This window comes from Ceratotherium simum, chromosome 13 (genome assembly GCF_057802395.1).
Source record: "Ceratotherium simum simum isolate JZ-2026a chromosome 13, ASM5780239v1, whole genome shotgun sequence".
Lineage (NCBI taxonomy): Eukaryota > Metazoa > Chordata > Mammalia > Perissodactyla > Rhinocerotidae > Ceratotherium > Ceratotherium simum.
In genome coordinates, this window is record NC_141912.1 from 2,615,230 (window position 1) to 2,620,340 (window position 5,111).

Below are 5,111 nucleotides of genomic sequence, written 5' to 3' on the forward strand. Positions count from 1 at the left end.
GACAACATATATTTGGGTCTTGTTTTTTATCCATTTTGACAATCTCTGTGTTTTAATTGATGTATTTAGACCATTCATATTTAAAATGAATATTGATATAGTTGGATCAATATCTGTCATGCTTGTAACTGTTTATATTCATTACATTTGAACTTTGTACCCCTGTTGACTATATTTTTTCCCATTTAACAAAGGAGAAAGCTCTGGGTGTATGTCAACATGATTGCTCTTCCCCTCCCCATGCCAGAGCCAAGAAGGGATCTTTCTTGGATCTTCATCTTGGAAAACTGGTAGTATTCTTAGAGATAAAGTCCATGAAAGTGTGGTGGCCAACCTAAGACTGTGACCCTCCAGGAGTTTCTCACTCTTTTTCTAGTTAATGCTCAACCTCCATAATTCATCAAAATTACTATTTAAATGTTTCTACTAGTTTATGGCTTCGACAGCTTTTGCTCTGGTAAGCAGATCTTGGCTGTGTTTCTCTGGATGTGCCTATTGGGGTGGTTGTTTACTCAAACCTCAGTTCTCTGATGAGTCCTAGAAAAGTGACTGATTTTCAGTTTGTTTAGCTTTTTCTTGTTGTAATGGTGGGAATGATGGCTTCTTAGGTCTTTACATGTCAGAGCTAAAACTTGAAATCCTGACTTGCTTTTATTTGTTTAATTAAAATTTTCATTTTGGGACAATTGTAGATTCACATGCAGTTATAAGAAATAACACAGATATTCCATGTAGCTTTTGCTCAGTTTCTCCCAATGGTAACATCTTGCAAAACTCATAATGACATTTTGGTCAATGATGGACCTCATATTCGACGGTAGTCCCATAAGATTAGTACGATATAGCCTAGGTGTAGAGTAGGCTATACAATCTATGTTTGTGTAAGTACACTCTATGATGTTCGCACAAGGATGAAATTGCCTGAAGACGCATTTCTCAGAATGTATTCTCATGGTTAAGCAATGTATGACTGTAGTGTAATATTACAACCAGGATATTGACATTGAGAGTATCAGATACAGAGTATTTTCATCACCACAAAGATCCTTCATGTTGCCCTTTTATAGCTGCACCCACTTCTCTCCCCCTACCTTCATTGACCCCTGGCAACCAGTAATCTGTTCCCCGTTTCTATATCTTTTCCGTTGCAAGAATTTTATATAAATGGAATGACATAGTATGCAACTTTTTGAGATTGGATTTTTTACTCACTATAATTTTCTAGAGATTCATCCAAGTTATTGCATGTATCAATAGTTGTTTTCTTTTTCTAATTGTTGAGTAGTATTCCATGGTATGGATGCCTCACAATTTGTTTAACAATTCACCCATTTAAGGACATCTGGATTGTTTCCAGTTTGAGGTTATTATAAATGAAGCTGTATGAACATTTATGTACAGGTTTTTGTGTGAACATAAGTTTTCATTTCTCTGAGATAAATGCCCAGGAGTGCAATTGCTGGGTTGTATGGTAGTTGCATGTTTAGCTTTTTTGAGAAATTGCCAAACTGTTTTGTACCATTGTGTATTACCACCAGCAATGTATGAGTGATTCAGTTTTTCAGCATTCTCACCAGCATTTGGTGTTGTCACTATTTTTTATTTTAGCCATTCTGATAGTTGTGTGGTGATGTCTCATTATGGTTTTAATTTGCATTTCTCTAACGGCTAATGATATTGAATGTCTTTTCATGAGCTTATTTGCCATCTATATCCTCTTTGGTGAAACGTCTGTTCACGACTTTTGTCCACTTTCTAATTGGATTTTTTTTTTCTGTTGAGTTTTGAGAGTTCTTTATAGATACTAGTTCTTTGTCAGATATGTGGTTTTCAAATATTTTCTCCCATTCTGTAGCTTATATCTTCATTCTCTTAAGAGGGCTTTCACATAGCAAAAGTTTTTAGTTTTGATGAAGTCCAATTTACCATTTTTTTCTTTTATGGATCATGCTTTTGGTGTCAATTCTAAGAACTCTTTGCTTAGCCCTAGTTCCTGAAGGTTTTTCTTATGCTTTTTTCTAAAAGTTTCATAGTTTTACATTTAAGTCTATTATCTATTTTTAGTTAATTTTTGTATAAGATGTGAGAGTTAGGTCAAGGTTAGTTTTTTTTTGCCTATCGATGTCCACTTGCTCAAACACTATTTGTTGAAAAGGCTATCCTTCTTCTATTGAATTGCTTTTGCACCTTTGTCAAAAATCAGTTGGGCATATTTGTGCACATCAACTTCTGTGTTCTCTGTTCTGTTCCATTGATTTATGAGCCTATCCTCCCCTAACACCACACAGTCTTGATTACTGTAGGTATATAAGGACTCATGGAGTTGGGTAGATTAATTTTTTATACTTATTTTTCTTTTCAAAATGTTTTTAGCTATTCTAATTTCTTTGCCTTTTCATATAAATTTAGAATAAGCTTATCTATACCTAAAAAAAATCTTGTTGGGATTTTGGTAGGAATTTCATTAAACCTGTGTATTAGTTTTCTATTGCTGATGTAACAAATTACCACAAGCTGAAAACAACACAAATTTATTCTCCTACAGTTTTGGTAGACAGAGTCTGAAATCAGTTTCATTAGGCTGAAGTCAAGATATCAACAGGGCTGGTTTCTTTTGAAGGCAGTGAGGGGAGAATGTGTTTCCTTGCCTGTTTCAGCTTCTAGTGTTTGTCTGCATTCCTTGGCTTGTGACTTCTTCCTCCATCTTCAAAGCACACCACTCCAACCTCTTGCTTCCATCATCATATCTCCTACATTCCCTTCTGTGTCAAATATTCCTCTGACTCCTTCTTATAAGAACACTTGTGACTACATTTAGGACCCGCAAGATAATCCAGAATAATCTCCCAATCTCAGTATCCTTAGTTTAATCACATATGCAAAATCCCTTTTTCTATATAAGGTAATGTTCACAGGTTCTAAGAATTAAGAAATGGGTATCTTTGGGGACTTTATTCAGTATACTACAAATATCAACTTGGGAAGAATTGACATCTTTATTATGTTGGATCTTCTGATCTACGAACATGGTATGTCTCTCCATTTATTTAGTTCTCTTTAATTTCTTTCATTATGATTTTGTAGTTTTCAGAATACAAGTTCTGTACATGTTTTGTTATATTTACACTGAAGTATTTCTTATCTTTTAACAATTATAAGTGGAATTGTATTTTTAATTTTGATGTCTACATGTTAGTTGCTAGTATAGGGAATACAGTTGACTTTTTTTGGTATATGAAAATTTATTACTACCATGTTTTCACCATCGAAACTCATTATTTTAGTCTTTCCTTCTTGCCTTTGAATAAGGCAAAAAAAAAAAAAAGAGAGACATTGGCTACTTTGACAACCTTAAAGCAGACTCCAGGAATGTCACCAACAGCATAACCTTTGCAACTAAATCCAGCAACCAGAACTTCATCATTTTACCCGATAAAATTCAAGCAACCATCATTGGGTAAAAAGGCTGTTTTTTTTTTTTTTTTTTGCCGTTCTTGACCAGCTGGACTCTGACACACTTCCTGACAGCAGAATTTAGTTGTTTGGCTTCAACCCCTACTTTTTCCAACACAATTCCCTTTGCAGGGGAAGCACCTCCAAAAGGGTTGGTCTTTAGGGCTGAGCCCAAATGGTCTTTCTTGTACTGTTTATCATGCTACTTCTGATCTTGTTGGTGGCTACAGAGCTTCCTGGCAGTACAAAGACTGCAATGCTTGCCCATCCTGCCAGCGCCACAGGCCTGAGCAGAAGTCAGTTGATTTTTATATGTTGGTCTTGCAAAACTTTCTTATTAGTTTGTCAGATTATTAGTATTATTAGTTTAGGAGTTTTTGTAGATTCCTTAGGATTTTCCACATAGGCCATTATATCATCTACAAATAGGGACAGTTTTATTTCTTTTCCTCTTATCTGTATGCCTTTTATTTCATTTTCTTGCCTTATTGCACTGGCTAGAACTTCCAGTACTTGTTGACTAAGAGTTGAGAGAGAAGACATTCTTGCCTTGTTCTTGATCTTAGGAGGAAAGCATTCAGTCTTTCATGATTAAGTATAATGTTAGTGGTACAGTTTTTATAGATACTCTTTATCAAGTTGAAGAAGATCTCCTCTATTCCTGTTTTTCTGAGAGTTTTTATCATAATGAATTTCAGATTTTGTCAAATGCTTTTTCTTCACTGATTGATTTGATCATATAATTTTTTCTTCTTTGGCATGTTAATATAGTGGGTTACATTGATTGATTTTTGAATATTTAACCAGTATAATATTCATATCACTGGAATAAATCCTACTTGGTCATAGTATATAATTATTTTTATATATTGGTGAATTCTATTTGCCAATATTTTGTTAAGGATTTTTTCATGTATAGTCATGAACAGAATTGATCAGTATGTTTTTTATGTACTCTCTTTTTCTGGTTTTGGTATCAGAATAATACTAGCTTCATAAAATAAGTTGGGAAGTATTCCTTCTTCTATTTTCTGGAAGAGATTGCATAGAATTAGTGTTAATTCTTTAGACACTTGGTAGAATTCTCCAATGAAAGCATCTGGGCCTGGAGACTTCACTTTGGGGAATTTTTAAATTATGAATTCAATTTCCATAGTTATATAACTATTCAAATTATCTATTTTATTTTGGGTGAGTTGTGGTAGTTTGTGCTTTTTAGCAATTGGTCCATTTCATCTACTTTGTCAAATTTGTGAATTTCAGTATCACCTCATCATCCTTTTGATGTCTGTAGGATCCCTAGTGATACTCCATGTCATTTCTGATGTTGGTAATTTGTGTCTTCTCTCTTTTTTCTTTGTAGTTTTTGTCCACTTATTCATCTTTTCAAAGAACCAGCTTTTTGTTTCATTGAGTTTATCTATTTTTTGTTTGTTTTCAATTGTATTGATCGATGCTCTTATCTTTGTTATCTCTTCCACCTGCTTGTTTTGTGTTTTTTTTTTTGCTAGATTCTTGAAGTGGGAGCTTAGATTATCAATTTGAGATTTTTCCTCTTTTCTAATTTAAACACTTAGTGATATACATTTCCCTATCAGCACTGTTTTAGCTGTGCCCCACAAATTTTATGTTGTATTTTCATTTTCATTCAACTCAAT

The 5,111-nt window shown here is 33.9% G+C and overlaps 1 pseudogene; it reads right to left on the bottom strand.

Moving 5' to 3' along the window:
- Nucleotides 1–3,248: 3,248 nt before the first annotated feature.
- LOC101408915 (small ribosomal subunit protein uS12 pseudogene) lies at nt 3,249–3,721 on the bottom strand (annotated as a pseudogene).
- Nucleotides 3,722–5,111: the final 1,390 nt, after the last annotated feature.